The sequence below is a fragment of the Condylostylus longicornis genome, unplaced genomic scaffold (genome assembly GCF_029603195.1).
Source record: "Condylostylus longicornis isolate FDR11 unplaced genomic scaffold, ASM2960319v2 ptg000305l, whole genome shotgun sequence".
Taxonomy (NCBI): Eukaryota; Metazoa; Arthropoda; class Insecta; order Diptera; family Dolichopodidae; genus Condylostylus; species Condylostylus longicornis.
Window position 1 is genome coordinate 1 of NW_026578269.1, and position 17,756 is coordinate 17,756.

Here is a 17,756-nt window from a genome sequence, read left to right on the forward strand (position 1 = left end):
CAGCACAGCACAAACTGCGGAACGAGAGCCGTCTCTCTCGCCTCGCGCCCTTGCGCCCAGCCAAAGATCCACACAACACATGGTGCCTTAGGAGCTGCTTGGCTGAGCATTGATCCTGCTTGGTGGTACGAATATCTTTCATCCACTAAGATTGTTTGATTGGTCCATAAGGCTGAACATGATGTATTAACAGGAATAGTACGGACCTTTATATGAGGGATTTTGTTCTCCATTGTAACCAGGTCCCCGAATGGTCCATCCGTTCAGTACTGGGCTGTCTTTTTGATTGCTCCAGAGAAGTTGGTCCCCAAATGGTCCATCCGTTCAGTACTGGGCTGTCTTTTGATTGCTCCAGAGAAGTTGGTCCCCAAATGGTCCATCCGTTCAGTACTGGGCTGTCTTTTGATTGCTCCAGAGAAGTTGGTCCCCCAAATGCGTTCAATACTGGGATGTCCTTTGATTGCTCCATTGTAATCAAGGAAGTTAGTCCCCGACGGGTCAGATGTCCGTTCGGTACCAATTCGGTGTGATGGAGCAGAAGAAAATGGCGTGAAAATGGCGTGAAGCTCACCAAATCTTGTTTCCCGTAATCCAAACACAAATTCCTATTGAGAATATTTTACAGAGCTTACCTTGTGTCTGTGTTCTAGGTTCCTCGCCATTTTCTGAGAAGACCTCACGCTCGCCGGCTTCAATTTTTTGACCCAACGAAACTTAGTCTAGCGAAAAGAAACATCAGGGAGCACATCACTTAGACGGAAAAGGTGTAAGAAATCAAGATGCCTTCGGTTTCAGCTAAACATACCGATTGTGTATCCATCGCAGAGGTGGCTGCTCCGCCGTAAGGGAGGCAAAATTGTGGACGAATTGGCGGAAGTAGGACAGGAAGGCGAGAGTTGATTTCCATTCTTTGGGAGAAGTTCGTAGCGGGAGATTCTTGATGTTGGTCATGTGGTGTTGCTGGATGGTTGTACCGGAGGAAGAGATGGTGCGGCCAAGAGCTTGAATTTCTATACCGAATTCACACGATGATTTCTTTACTGTTGCGTTGATGCTGATGAGTCGTTGAAGTGTAGTTTGGAACATTTGTTGAAGTCGTTGGTGGTTGTCTGAAGCGCTGAAGATGTCGTCTATAAATGCGATGAGGAAGTCGTTTTTGTGAATTGAGATGGGTGAAATGACAGAGTTCATGATGTAGTTTTGGCAAATTGATGGAGCGTTGATGAATCCGAATAGAAGTCGTAAAAACTGGTAATCTCCTGCTGTTGTTGAAAAACCAAAATACTGTTGTTGGGATGGAGAGAGTAGGAAATGCCAGAAGTACTGCGTCAAGTCGATTTTAAACTTTAATGGGTATCTTGAGAGCTCAGAGGTAATGTCATTGATCATGGGAAGACAAATGGGCATTTTGATGAATGTTTCATTTAATTTTGTGGCATCCAAGCACACTCGAAATTCGCCTGTTAATTTCTTTTCTTTGTCAAACCATGGGACTAATGTTAAGGGGCTTTTCCATGTTGTTGAGTCGGCCTTTCTGATGATTTGCTGTTTCTGGAGATCTTGGATCCATTGTTGTACAAATTGTCGTTTGGTGCTGTTCATCATGCGAAGAGGCTGTTAGATTAGTTCTTTGTTAGTGATGGTTTCTAACGTAAATGTTGTGTCGAACTTTCTTGTTGGCGTTTGTGGTGAGAGTTGAGTCCAGATCTGCTCGGCTATTGAAGACAGAGTATCTGTGGAATTGTTGATTTGATGGCTGTTGTTGGTGAAAACTTGTTGTAAAAGCGGATGTCCAATGAGGCATTGTGTAGAAGGGAATTTCAAGACGTAAAAGGTTACGTCTGACAGGGTTTTATCCCCGAACTGGACCACGGAGGTCACTTTCCCTTCAGTTTTTGCTTTCTTTCCTGCTGCTTGAGTAAACGTCATGTCTGTTGGTTCTGTTAATGAGGTGGAGTTGGTCGGCAAGGTTACTGCTAATGATATTGAGAGTTGATCCGGTATCAAGAAGGGCACGTATTGGTTGTTGGTTGATGTAGATGGTGGCGTATGGGAGAGAGGGATGTTCTGGTTGGTTACTGATGTAGGACACGATGTGGTTGGAGAATTCGGCGGGGTTTTCGATGATGTCTTGAGTTTCAGTGTGGAGAAGGTTGTTAGTGGGCTCGAGGTCATCGTTGTAGAAGTGGTTGAACAAGTCGTTGTTGATTTCGTCCGTGGGATCTTCTTTCTGGGTTGATGATGGTGTTTGTTGATTGCTGATTTTGTTGGATGAGGGCTTGTCGGTCATTCGTTGGTCGTTGGGGAGGAGAACACATAGTAATTCAGAGTTGGGGACAAAACTTCTTCCTTTGATTAAATTTCTGATGAGAAAGTCGATGAGTTCTGGGTTGTTGTTGTCTTCGTGTAGTAAGGAGGCGGGAGTGAAATGTTGTGGGCGAGGGGCAGAACTGGGCAGAGGTCGTGGGGCTGATGCGGGTAAACGGGCATGGGCATAGGTAGGAGGGGTGGACGATGATGCGGATGATGGCAGCTGGCGGCGGGTGTGAACTGGATTACAAATGTTAGAGAATAGGGAGTTGACTTTGTTCTTCTTTTTAAAACAAGTGGCTTCTGTGTGGCCTTCTCGGTTGCGCAGAACGTGCATCTTTCGGTGGAGCGGCGGAACTGGGAGGATGGTGGGTTAGTTGAATCACGGAGAGCTGAAGTAATACGCATGGCTGCTGAGATCATTAATTCGTAACATGTAGATTTTTGATGGGCAATTGGAGCGAGTTCAGGAAGACGGAGGAATGTGGCTCTTAGCTGATTGCGGGCGATGACTGATGTGGGAAACCCGTGACGAATGCCAGCACATTTTAGTCTCAGTATGAATTCGACGACGGATTCATTGGGGAACAAGCGGGGTATTTACAACATGCTATGGCATTTGGCGGCGCCGCGGTCGAAACGGAGGGCTAACACTTGGGCAAAGGAGGTCTCAAACGGTTGGTGCAGGTGATCGGCCATGATGTCTTCTAATTCATAGAGGATGAAATTTTGGAGGTCAGGTTCACAAAGAGCACCAAAGGCTGCGACGAATTTGGTAGGCAGAGTGGAGGTTTCGGTCTTCCATTCGAAGGCGATGCAAACACACTGCTCTAGCTGCTCAATGGGCTGCGACTTAATGGACAAGAGAGATGGAGGAAATTCCCGGTGCAACAGATTGGAACGGGAAAGCGGAGGGGCCAAAAACGAATTCATGTTGACAGAGTGAGTGGGGGACGGTGGCGCAATCTCCGGAATTGTTGGTCATATGTGGAGCGGGACTCCCAAATACTGCAGCTTCTTCTTCGTCTTTTAATCGAGAGCGAGTAGTGGGTCCTCTTCGAGAAATTTTTTTCTTTCCAAAGATTCAAGGCGAGTTGGAAGGCCGGATGCGGACATCTTTGCAAATTGAAGTAAAGCAAACAAACAAACAAATCAATTGAACTCGATGAGCGTCTTCACGTGTGTCTTTGACCTCAGTGGTGAAGAACAATTTTCTTCTGCTCAAACAATATATTCAACAGCTCGATGGCTCCGTTGACTCAGGGATTGCCGGGGAAAATGCTCGAGACGAGAAAACAGATTGAAGACAAATTAATTTGAAACAAACACAAATTCAAGTCGAATTTTTAAAGTTTTGCAAAACTTTGTTTTGGCCAAAGAGTCAAGTTTAAAAACCGAAGTGATTGAACATCAAAAAACAAATTTCACATACAGAGACACATGTAGGAGACAAACAAACAATTACTACATGCTTGAATCTTGAACCTTCATGCAGTAATGCGTGACAGCTGATCAGCGATGAGATTTTCTTTGCCGGAAATGTATTTACAGTCAGTTGAACAGCTTGTTGTAGAGAGTATAGGAGAGCCAATGCTTCTCCTTCGATTGGAGCCAATGTTGATTCATGTGGGGTTGTGCGTCGAGAGGCGAATCTGATGAGAGAGCGGTGGTGGTTGAGGTTGGAGAAGTAGGCTGCACCGATGCCATGGGATGAGTAGTCGGAAAAAATGTCGAGTGTTGCGCCGGGCTGAAGGTGGAACAGTGGAGGATGGTTGAGGAGTTGTTGTTGGAGATGTGCGAATTCTTGTCGAGCTAGCTGTAGTTGATGAGGGGAGTTGTTGATTGTGGCAAGTCGGATGGATTTAGTGGGATGGAATTATCTAGTTGAAGAGTTCTTGAAATAGGTTCGCCCAGAACGATCTTACCTGTTCATGTTTTTCTTCGTGAGAATCTGACCAGTCCATGGAGCAGCATAATTCTTGGTTGTGTTGTTTGGGAACGTCAACCTAGAGACAAATTCGGACTCAAAAATTTTCACCAAATATTCCTTACAAGTGACACAATTCCGTGGCCGAGTTTGGCTACTCGATCGACTCGACGAGACAAAGATCCTGCCATTTTTATGAACGTCGCACTATCTGCTCCTCTTTGCATCAAGCTTGCATGCTCCTTTCTTTGTTGCACAGAATCGTTAACTTCCTCTCATTCACGCAAAAAAAGTTCAAGATGTGAGCAGCCCCTGTGTTGTGCATGTGGTGTATGGGGAGAAACAAAAAGAACCGACAGGGCAAGCATGACTTGTGGAGGTGTGAGTTTTGCCTGGATCTTTCGCTGGGCGCTCGAGGGCGAGACGAGAGAGACGGCTCTCGTTTGTGGGGTGCTGATCATAAACGGGCATCAGGAGGTCATGGACTGATATCCATAATAGCGACAACGGCTGTATTCGCCCATGCAGAAAACAGAAAGCAGAAAATATTACCTCAGTGCGTTTCTTATGGTTGGAAGGCACCATCTAAACACCGCTGGCACCTTCTAATCTCTGAGCTGGCTCACGGCATATCCGCCAACTCCCGCTTCTTCCTCTTGCTACAAACTTTGGCTTTTTCTCGAGGGGTGCGGCTGAAGAATCTTTTCTCACGACAGATTCTGTGGATGACTGCAGACGGTCAACAATTCCTCCTACTCGCATGCAATGTGCATGCACTAGATCTGTTGTGCTGGTTGTGCGCAGTCGATTCACAGGAAAGAACAAAGCATAACAAATGTTAAAGTCTAACCGGCTCGGGCGTGGAGTTCATGTCGGCGGGGCCAGACAGAGTTTCGTTGGGTGGTGTCACACCCACACAACGTGCTAACACATTTTTGCCCGCAGTCAGTACACAGGGGAGCTGCTTTGCTCGGGAGAATGGTTTCTACTGTGACCTTGATAATCAAAATTCCTCAGAAGGATTGTTCGAAAATAAGAAAATTTTTGATTTTGGGGAGTGGCAATTTTGGCAATTCTATTCATGACTTTGAAAAGGATCCTGATTTGGAAAAGGATCCTGATTTGGAAAAGGATCCTGATTTGGAAAAGGATAGAATAGCAATGAAGTCATTCTTCGGAGCATCGCGAGAGACAATTTGCCGAATTCCAGTGGTGCATACCGATAGTGGATGCATCAAAAGTCAGACTTCCCAGAGAAGACAAGAATCTATCGGCGTTTATTGGGGTCCGAATTCTGACATGAGCGTATCTAGAGCTACCCAGATTCCTCCTTTCACCATGGACGCTGATCGCGTGAACTTAACGGCGATGCTGACAAATTAAATCTGCTCCGTTGTTTGCCGTCAGCGGACGAGAAGATGTTTAGGATGGAAACGTGGTGGCACTGTTTTGCGAGGACCGTGTCCCTGATGACATGTGAAAGTAATTCCGCATCCCGGAAGACGATCTGGAGGGTACTGAATGCCCACCGCAGTACAAGCCCTAGAAAGCATGCAGAAAATAGGAGGCCAGGTGGTCCGTGAAGTGCAGCTCAGCCTCACTTGATGTCATTCTCAGTGCGAAAGAAAAAAAAGGTTGTGTCTGTTCGCGGTGGTGTATGAGGGAAACGAGAGAACAGAAAAGGCAAGCTAGTTTGGATGCGTGGTGCAGTGCACCGGGGCTTCAAGCTAGCTGTTATGCCGGATCTCGTCTCGAGATCCGCCTCCAACCTGCATGTCACTGACTGATATCAGGACCAGGCACTCTCCTGGTAGCGACAACGGCTCCTTGAACCTGTTTTTCGTTCCACCAGGAAAAGAAAATTCGGCCAGCGTGCAAGTGGCCTTCTATCCAGGTCTCCAAAGAAGAATACCAAAGCAATGGGGGGACGCCCCTAGAAGAAATAAAGCGACTGTTCAAGCAAATCTGAATGGGGTACCCACTGCCAGGAGAGAGTGGGATTCCTTCAGTAGAAGTAGACGAGTTGAGTGCATGAGTGAAATACCAATAAAAACCAGTGAAAAAGACTCGATACCAGAAAAAATAGAATATACAAAGACCTGAAGTGATTCCACCTCAACCCAGGCAGCCGTAGGAAAGAACCAGCGGTGTCTTCGAAAGAAGCGGGCAAAGAAATGGTACACTACCTGCAGACCGACCATCTACAAGAGGTACACTACCTGCAGACCATCTACAAGAACTACAACAACATGAGTTTCCAACAGGCTGAGCATCGTCATCCGTTCGTCGTTACGGGTCACGGTTCTGATCGACATATCGGTGAGACAAGCCACCGGGTTTATCCTTACCCGTACTCGGCCATATGGAACTATACTGGACGCCGAACTGACTTTCCTGAAGAAAAAACCTTAACAACCAACCCCATTCCATTCAAATATTAGACAAGTCCCCAACGAAGCTCATCCTCTTCCACCTCTAGCAACGTGTCAAATAGACTTGATGGCGCCGGTTCCACAACTAGAGAGTCATTTGAAGTCAATATAGTTAGTTCGAATGAGATTGAAGTGTTTTGAGTTGAGTGAAATACCATAAAAACCAGTGAAAAAGACTCGATACCAGAAAAAATAGAATATACAAAGACCTGAAGTGATTCCACCTCAACCCAGGCAGCCGTAGGAAAGAACCAGCGGTTGTCTTCGAAAGAAGCGGGCAAAGAAATGGTACACTACCTGCAGACCATCTACAAGTTTCCAACAGGCTGAGTCGTTACGGGTCACGGTTCTGATCGACATATCGGTGAAACAAGCCACCGGGTTTATCCTTACCCGTACTCGGCCATATGGAACTATACTGGACGCCAAACTGACTTTCCTGAAGAAAAAACCTTAACAACCAACCCCATTCCATTCAAATATTAGACAAGTCCCCAACGAAGCTCATCCTCTTCCACCTCTAGCAACGTGTCAAATAGACTTGATGGCGCCGGTTCTAGTTGTGCGCCGGTTCCACAACTAGAGAGTCATTTGAAGTCAATATAGTTAGTTCGAATGAGATTGAAGTGTTTTGAGTTGAGTGAAATACCAATAAAAACCAGTGAAAAAGACTCGATACCAGAAAAAATAGAATATACAAAGACCTGAAGTGATTCCACCTCAACCCAGGCAGCCGTAGGAAAGAACCAGCGGTTGTCTTCGAAAGAAGCAGGCAAAGAAATGGTACACTACCTGCAGACCATCTACAAGAACTACAACAACATGAGTTTCCAACAGGCTGAGCATCGTCATCCGTTCGTCGTTACGGGTCACGGTTCTGATCGACATATCGGTGAAACAAGCCACCGGGTTTATCCTTACCCGTACTCGGCCATATGGAACTATACTGGACGCCAAACTGACTTTCCTGAAGAAAAAACCTTAACAACCAACCCCATTCCATTCAAATATTAGACAAGTCCCCAACGAAGCTCATCCTCTTCCACCTCTAGCAACGTGTCAAATAGACTTGATGGCGCCGGTTCCACAACTAGAGAGTCATTTGAAGTCAATATAGTTAGTTCGAATGAGATTGAAGTGTTTTGAGTTGAGTGAAATACCAATAAAAACCAGTGAAAAAGACTCGATACCAGAAAAAATAGAATATACAAAGACCTGAAGTGATTCCACCTCAACCCAGGCAGCCGTAGGAAAGAACCAGCGGTTGTCTTCGAAAGAAGCAGGCAAAGAAATGGTACACTACCTGCAGACCATCTACAAGAACTACAACAACATGAGTTTCCAACAGGCTGAGCATCGTCATCCGTTCGTCGTTACGGGTCACGGTTCTGATCGACATATCGGTGAAACAAGCCACCGGGTTTATCCTTACCCGTACTCGGCCATATGGAACTATACTGGACGCCGAACTGACTTTCCTGAAGAAAAAACCTTAACAACCAACCCCATTCCATTCAAATATTAGACAAGTCCCCAACGAAGCTCATCCTCTTCCACCTCTAGCAACGTGTCAAATAGACTTGATGGCGCCGGTTCCACAACTAGAGAGTCATTTGAAGTCAATATAGTTAGTTCGAATGAGATTGAAGTGTTTTGAGTTGAGTGAAATACCAATAAAAACCAGTGAAAAAGACTCGATACCAGAAAAAATAGAATATACAAAGACCTGAAGTGATTCCACCTCAACCCAGGCAGCCGTAGGAAAGAACCAGCGGTTGTCTTCGAAAGAAGCGGGCAAAGAAATGGTACACTACCTGCAGACCATCTACAAGTTTCCAACAGGCTGAGTCGTTACGGGTCACGGTTCTGATCGACATATCGGTGAAACAAGCCACCGGGTTTATCCTTACCCGTACTCGGCCATATGGAACTATACTGGACGCCAAACTGACTTTCCTGAAGAAAAAACCTTAACAACCAACCCCATTCCATTCAAATATTAGACAAGTCCCCAACGAAGCTCATCCTCTTCCACCTCTAGCAACGTGTCAAATAGACTTGATGGCGCCGGTTCTAGTTGTGCGCCGGTTCCACAACTAGAGAGTCATTTGAAGTCAATATAGTTAGTTCGAATGAGATTGAAGTGTTTTGAGTTGAGTGAAATACCAATAAAAACCAGTGAAAAAGACTCGATACCAGAAAAAATAGAATATACAAAGACCTGAAGTGATTCCACCTCAACCCAGGCAGCCGTAGGAAAGAACCAGCGGTTGTCTTCGAAAGAAGCAGGCAAAGAAATGGTACACTACCTGCAGACCATCTACAAGAACTACAACAACATGAGTTTCCAACAGGCTGAGCATCGTCATCCGTTCGTCGTTACGGGTCACGGTTCTGATCGACATATCGGTGAAACAAGCCACCGGGTTATCCTTACCCGTACTCGGCCATATGGAACTATACTGGACGCCAAACTGACTTTCCTGAAGAAAAAACCTTAACAACCAACCCCATTCCATTCAAATATTAGACAAGTCCCCAACGAAGCTCATCCTCTTCCACCTCTAGCAACGTGTCAAATAGACTTGATGGCGCCGGTTCCACAACTAGAGAGTCATTTGAAGTCAATATAGTTAGTTCGAATGAGATTGAAGTGTTTTGAGTCTTGGTTATTGGATCAATTACATAACATTAGTGCGGTCGATCTGGAAGATGTACTCATGTTGACGGATCATTTGGTAGCAAGAAGATCATCCTGGATCAAAATAGTTGAATGCAATCACGAAGAGAAATTCCAGTTCCATGGAGAGTCCACAATGTCATTTTAGATACGAAGCTTAATGGGGTTCATGCATCAAGTGTATCGATACACTCAGTCTTCAGAGCATTCGCCACCTACAGAGCAATGGAAGAAGCATATACTGATCGAACGTTGAAATCGCCTCAACATTCTTGGGACACAAGGCATTCACATCGTCACTACTCCCTCTTGAAGTTGCAAGATCCGTCCACGTACTTTGAAAGGGAATGGACAGTTGTCGATCTTTTCAAGTTTGCATGGAAGTCTCTCTCCAAGAAGATACCAAGGAAGACCTTCCTCGCCTCCACCACTCGCAATTTCCTAAATGAATGATGATTCGTTACACCTACAATAGAAATGGCATGTCCAACTTGACTCCGTTCGAATCGCCGAAAATCCCTCGACGAGACTCGTAAAAGGAAATGGCGTCAATTTAACAACCATTGTAACATTCCCTGTTTCAAGACGGCATTATATGCATCTATGCTCATACGTGCGAAGTCACTACGCGACAAGGAGAAAGATGATCAATTCACGTTCGCAGAAGGCTCTGATGGCTGTGAGTGAGGTTCCTGTCATTGTAGCTAACGAGCTGGAGGGAAAAGACAGCGTCGTATTTGACTTGCCCCGGGGTTCCACCAATGAGAGTGTTCGGGAAGTTCTTGAGCTCAAGGATGGGAAAGTTGACAAAGGTAAGTTGTGCTGCAGTTTGAAAGCTGATTGTCGTGTGTCGGTTTCAGTACCAATTCAGAACAATGCGCTTCGAACCAAAAAGCATGATGGTGTTGAGCAACTCCGAACCCCCTTCCCTCAAATTGCTCTCAGCGGACCACTGGCTGGTGTTAACGGTAATGCAGATTGGACGATATCCCCGTCTGGTGACAGGTTGGTTCTGATACTGTGGATGAGAGATGACCCTCCTCTGTCTTGTTTCAGCTATTCGCGGAGCCGATGGAAATTGGGCGTCGACGGGGTCTATCTTCCCGATACACAGGGCTGACCACCAACTATGCGTTGTCGAGTTGGTTGCACTCAAGAGGTTTAAAGCGACGATGGCAAAGCGGGCAGTGGTTGAAGCTTACACGAAAGAGGGAGGAGTGAGTGTTCTTTGAGTTCACTGGAGAAATTCTCCAGGGAGAGGGGCGTTGGAGAGCAGCTGATGCCCGAGAAGGAGGTCTTGCCAGAGTACATGTGGTACTCCAACCTCTACCGTGACATAGTCGACAGGGATGGGGAGGGGGGTCAACGTTAGAGGACAGAATGGAGCTCCTGTTGAAAGTTGGGGACGAATTGAATCTCCTCGAACGTGCCGCAATTGAAGCTGAGTTCTCCAAGGTGGACCATCACAAACATCCACTATCAATCATCCACTCCCACCATATCAGACCCTCTTTCACTACCACTCCCAACAACACCGACGTCAGCAAAACTACTTCCACCCATTCAACTTTCACAACCACCATCATCACCACTCTTTCCACCATTTCCAAGGCCACCCGCAATCAGTCTTTCACAACCCGTTAACTCACCGCCACGCCCGCCATCGCCGGAGTCACTGCCCGCATTAAGGCGGCTTTCTGAAGTGGTGGCCCAGAAACGGTCTGAGGCCGGGTTAATTGGCAGGAAGTGAAAAGAACGTATAGGTGAGGTGTGGGTGGATGTTGCCAGAGTGCATTGGAGAGATCTTCCTTTTAGGGAGGAGGGTAGAGGGGGGGAAAGCTTACAGATCGGGCGCTGTGATGCAACTTGAGAAATTCGATCACAAAGTTGGCCGTCGGAAAAAGATCGAGTCAGTCCAAACCCATTACAACAAAAATAGTGCAACATCACCCACTCATGTATCGTAACTTCATGGGGTTCAGATTGTCGAAAGCTTCATATGGAATGGTTAAGGATATTGGCATAGATGACCTAAGCTTGGATTTGAAGCGAAATTTGTTCTCCCATTGTGATGTTTTTTAGAGGAATGAATCAACACGTATTTGCACTTGTGGGGAATAGAGACAAACAGAATGGTACACGCATTCCTGAAGAAGCTTGGAAAACATGAAACGAGGAGTAGAAGTATTTTGAACATCTTGTTTGGAGTCATGATACACAAGATTTTGTCAAGACAGTTTTGTGATTGATTTGGTTTCACTGTTTGATCAACAGTCATGCGAATTCTCGTTGGCGATGCATGTCGCGATAGTTACTCCTGTGATTGCAGAACGCAGAAATCACATCGTGTGTGTCTTGAGCTCAAAAGTCGTGAATGTGCGACGCAGCAAAGTCTTGTTGTGATTACTTTTATGACAAGAGCTCCCTCGACTGAAACTGAATTCCTGAAACTCTGCTAACATCAGAAAGGCTTACAGGACCATTGGTGGAACAATGCCAACCCCAGCAACTGGAGGTTTTCTATCGACGGAAACAGGTCCTCGTAATATTCCAAAAGTCAATTTCATAGTAGGTTGAGTGTTTCACTTCAGTGTTCGATTTCTGTAACGTTTAGGAAGATGTAGAAGCCTTCATGAAGGATCGCAGCCTTGATGAGACAATGAGCGGTTTACACCAACTACACAGGTAGTCAACTGCCGTGTGATGATCGTGGCAGTACTATTGTTTCGTAGCAAGTTTCAATACATGGAGAGAAGTTTGATGTCACAGAAGAAATCGCTGGCTGCAAAACTTCCAGATATTGCGGAGGCGCTGGAATCGGTGGAATTTTTGAAAAAGAAGAAATCATCCGTTAAAACGCATTTTGTGCTGTCAGATAGCATTTTGGCGAGTGCTGAAATTCCTCCAACGGAATCCGTGTTTCTCTGGCTAGGCGTGAGTTGTTTACCTAGAGATTTTACAACTCCCTTGAACATCTTCTATTGAATTCATCTGTTTGTTAGGCAAATATTCTCATGGAATATCCACTAGATGAGGCCAGTGAAATGTTGACACAGAACAAAACGAATGCTGAATCGACTATTGAAGAGCTGGTACGTTGAACGCAGCTCTTTCTGTTGTATATGCTCTTGTCTTTCAGAAACTAGGCCTTGAACACTTGAGGATTCAGCTTACGACGACAGAAGTGAACCTTGCGCGGGCACACAATTATGGAGTGGCATTGAGAAGAAAAGCACAAAAGTCCTAGTTTCATCTGGTTCTCATTTTTTTGTTTCTTTGACATTCATACACACTGCACCACTTTTGCGCTGGGTCGAAATTCCTCTCAAAGACTTTCGGATACGACGGAGTGATGCTGCTGACGCCGCGTGAACTTGATTGTCTCACTGTCCACACTGTGGGGTCGTTGGCTCAGAAGAGGTGTGAGTTCTCTGTAGTTGTCATTACTACTGTTACCGTCGACATACGCAGATATGCGCGCGGGCTGAAATTGAACTACGGAGAAGCGTGCGGCCTTATCGCTGCTCAGCTGCTTGAACTCATACGCGATGGTCAGCCGTCCCTTCGTCAAAACTCGTCAATCTCTTCTCCAGGCCATTCAGTATCCGAATTGATGCAAAGTGGCAAAGAAATCCTTGGATCTGAGGATGTGCTTCCTGGCGTTTCGGATATGCTGAGGGAAGTGCAGGTCGAAGGAACATTTCCTGATGGAACAAAATTGGTAACCGTACGTTTCTTGTCCGTCGAAGTCCGTGATTTCACAGATTCATTCTTTGCAGGTCCACGACCCAATTTGTCGCGAATATGGCAACTTCCATCTCGCGCTTTACGGGTCCTTCATTGAATTACCAGAAACTTTGAAAGAAAAGAGGCGAAGCGCTGAACTTCATAGAGGGATCACGGACGCGTTTTCTCTGAAGGCTGGGACGCTACCAGGTGCGAAGGCCATACAGTTTCCATGCGACCCAATAGTCGGAGTTGCACCAAAAAATGAGGCTTCTTTGACGAAGATGGACTTTTCGGAGGAGAATGGGGAACAACCCTCAACCCCATTTGGCTGAACCTTGTGTTTTCAACAGGAAATCGGTTGCACGCAGCGTGTGAATCGGAATGCGCGAAGGCCGTTCCGGGCGCTGCCTCGGTGATGTCATATCCTGGCGAAACGCTTGTCGACACTGACGACGCCGACGCGTCTTCCCGAGCATCTGATGAAGGATTTGACTCCGATTCAAGCGCAACCGAGCGAAATGTTTCACCTCGTCTACCTTCTTTGCTGTCCCGAGCATCGGGAACTTTGTCTGAGTTTCACTCAAATTTCGAGTACGATTCTTTCCAGTAGACTATACTTTCCCTTGAAGACGTTCCTTAAGCGCTGTCTTAACTTCTCAGTGAGTGTCATTCGGAGGGGTTGCACATCGAGGCGCCGTACCAAGTGCAAAATCGGCTTCTCACTGCGACGGGTCAGCCACTCATCCCCCTTCTACAGAAGAAGAGGTGAATCCAAGATGTGCCCTTGTGTATTTCTTCTATTCGTCGTTTTCTAAGATCCAATGATTCTTTCGTTGGAACGAGATCGAGTGATAGCAGGCGTCTTCGGCATCGACGATCCCCTGGTGGTCTCATTGAGTTGAATGCAGGAAGGAGAAGACTCCTGCTCACTGTGACCTCCAAGTGTGATCGCCCGGTACAGGTTCGTTCGCTGGAGAAAATGTCGAAACATAAAAGTCGATAGGTTGGAAGCCACTTCCATTTCGTCGAAGTGAATCCCGTACTTCAGTTTGATCGACTCAAAGTACGGAACCATCGCTAACGACAGAACTCTTAACCTCGTGATGATCTTCAGGCATTGGGGATGAGACTCAACATACCAGCGGGTCATTCGGTGAGATTTGAACCAGGTGAGAATTCGTCGCGTTACTGTTGCACTTCCATTTTTCTTTGAAGGCGAAACCCTCGAGGTGCCACTTGTGGAAATTGGCGGAAGACGTCGAATTCATGGCGGAAATGGAATCGTTGATGGAGCGTTACATGAATCGAAAACTGAACAACGTCAAGCGGAGATTCTTGAGAAACTGTCAACCGGTCGTTTTTTGCATCAGGTATCTAATAGTGTCTTACTTAATAAATATATTGAATTGCGACTTTCTGATATTTCGCTCAGATTGAGTCAACAACCAGACGCGCTCCACCAACACGCATTTCTCGTGAGCTCTATGCGAAGACCTTTGGGTGAGTTGTGAACCGTCTTCTAATCCTACAGACCATTATTGTCCAGACCGACAGTTGGTGATCGAGTACGTTTAGGAGATTCTTGCTTGTTGATTGAAATTGAACACGATTTCAATGTTTACGGTGATGAATGTCGATTTGGAGGTCGGTGCAGCGACGTCTTGCGTGTAGTTTACCTCCCGATCTTCTAGGGGGTAAAGTCCTTCGGGAGGGAATGGGTCAGATGTCCCAATGTCCTTGTCACGAGGCGTTGGATACTGTGATTACAAACGCGATTGTTGTTGATGCGAGGTCTGGAATATTGAAGGTATTTCAAGAGTCATCAACGCGTGAAAGACTTTCTTAAAGAAGACGGACTTATAGGCGGATGTTGGTATCAAGGATGGTCGTATCGTCGCTATTGGAAAAGCTGGCAACCCTGATGTTATGGATGGCGTTCATCCGAACCTTATTGTCGGAGCTGGTACAGAATGTATCGCTGGTATGATATTGTGATTTTAGAGAGCTTCATGTCCTACAAACAAGAATCTGTTTGTGTCTATTTATAGCTGAAGGACTTATTCTCACTGCTGGGGCCATCGATACCCATGTTCATTTTATCTGCCCTCAAATAATTCCAGAAGCCTTATCATCAGGTAAACTAAGTTGTCATCTTCACCAGTGTTTGATTGGTTTAGGGATCACTACATTGATTGGTGGTGGAACTGGCCCGGCCGCTGGCTCGAAGGCCACAACATGTACCCCAGGGCAAGCACATCTACAACTCATGGCCGAATCCACTGATGCAATGCCGATGAATTTCGGCTTCACTGGGAAGGGAAATTCATCTGCACAAGTATGGAAAGTGTTTTGTATCGCGTTAACAGAATCTCTCAACTCCTTCTCATTAGCGCGGAGAAAATGCTTGCGATCTTGAGAATCAAATTATTGGAGGCGCCATTGGATTAAAGCTCCACGAAGATTGGGGAACGACTCCCGCTGCGATCGATTCCTGTCTCACTATTGCAGATCTCTACGATGTGCAAGTCACAATTCATACAGTGAGTGATTCCAGAAATTTTCATCTTCAGAATCTTTCTTTTCTACAGGATACTTTGAACGAGTCTTCTTGTGTTGAGGGGACACTTGCAGCATTCAAAAATCGAACTATTCACACTTATCATACTGAGGTATCAGAACGACTACAGACGCAAACCCATATCGACATCAGGGTGCTGGTGGGGGCCACGCTCCAGACATCATGCGAGTGATTGGGGAGCCAAATGTTATCCCGTCCTCAACAAACCCCACTCGTCCATTCACGCTTAACACAGTAGAAGAGCACGTCGATATGCTGATGGTGTGTCATCATCTCGACAAGGTAAGCAGTGATACAATAGCGTGTGGGATAGAAGCGATTTATTAGAATCTAAAAGAAGATTTGTCGTTCGCCGAATCCCGAATACGCGCTGAAACGATTCAAGCGGAAGACATTTTACACGATCTTGGGGCGATTTCTCTGATTTCTTCTGACGCACAAGCGATGGTGAGAAAAAGAAAAGTTGGGGAGGGTGATTTCTTAACACATGTTAACCTCTTCTCTGCTGCGTGAGATTTCTTTCGCTTTCTCACTCGACGCACAGGGACGAATTGGTGAAGTGATTTGTCGCACATGGCAAACTGCGGCGAAAATGAAAGAACAGCGAGGGTCTCTTCCTCCAGACATCGGAACAGGGAATGATAACTACCGTGTTAAACGCTATATTGCAAAATATACAGTGAATCCAGCAGTTGCTCATGGTGAGTGCAGAGAGCGGTACAAACTGCGAAATCAAATTCGGGTCCTTTAGTATAGAGTGGTGTTTGGTTGTCAGGAATTTCTCATCTTGTTGGAAGCGTTGCTGAAGGCTTCTTGGCTGATCTTGTTCTTTGGTCTCCAGCGTTTTTTGGAATCAAGCCAAAGATGATTATTAAAGGAGGACAAATCGTTTGCTCTGAAATGGGTGAGATAATAATAGCCTGTCAATTAATACCATGTCAATAAGTAGAGGATAGTTGCTAGTCATTGTCTGCCGAACGAACAAGTAGAATTTATTCGTCAGAACTTGGCCTCCTCCCCAAAGAACGAATGGTTGTGCTTCGCGTTAGGTCTCGCAAACGGCTCCATTCCGACTCCTGAACCAGTTCTATACCGACCAATGTTCGGAGCACATGGATCTGGACCAACCAGAAACTCTGTGTTATTCGTGAGTCAAGCCTGTATTGATCATGATATCCCGAAGAAAAACAATTGGAGGGTGAGTTGCGCTGAAAATGGGTTCTGGTGCTTCACTGACTGGTGAACGTTTCAACGATGACCTTGAAGGACTTCATACTTCTATAGGAGCTTGACGGTCATGAGTTTCTTCTTGCAGGTCAGAAAGACGCTTGTACCGGTTTCTAATTGCAGGACTATTGGGAAAAAAGATATGGTGTTGAATGATCTCTGCCCAGAAATACGAGTCAACCCCGACAACTATCAAGTTCAACTCAATTGCCAGGTATCCCCCTCAGCCTCTCTCACAACTACAGCGAGTTCCAATCAAGCTTCCCCTTCCAATTCGCACCACTTGAGCGACTTTGGGTCAAAAATAGAAGAAACAGGAACCACACCAATCGACGAGACTTGCCTTCCTTTCTTCCCAATCGATCGGTTCAGCAAGATTGAAGATATTGAATCATTGGAGGCCCACGAAAGCTCAAAACCATCACGGCTGGGCGAACGAAGCATGAAGACGAAGGATCGTCCGCCTCAGATTCGGTGTCGTCATCTGTTTGGGTCACACTGGAATGCGAACCTGCCGAAATTCTTCCTCTTGCTCAACGCTTACCTTTTATTCTGACACAGGGCGCCGCTAAAGGTGCGGGAAAAAATAGCTACAAAAAAGCGTTTTTTCTGCATGGTTTTGCATGTCAAAATTGTTTAGGGTCCAGTTTTTGTAGCACATTAACGAAGGGGCTTGAGACTTAACGAATAATCAGCTTAAAATAGTTTGTTTGCTTTGCAGCACTGTCTCCTTCAATTGGCTGTCGCAGAATTGTGAAATTGACCTGGCAATAACCAAAGTGGTGTTTGAGGAACGTGCAGCCGACCTGCAACGCCAGCAAACCAGGAATCTCCGCCCCGGGTGTAATACTCAGTGGATAGCAACCTTAAGCA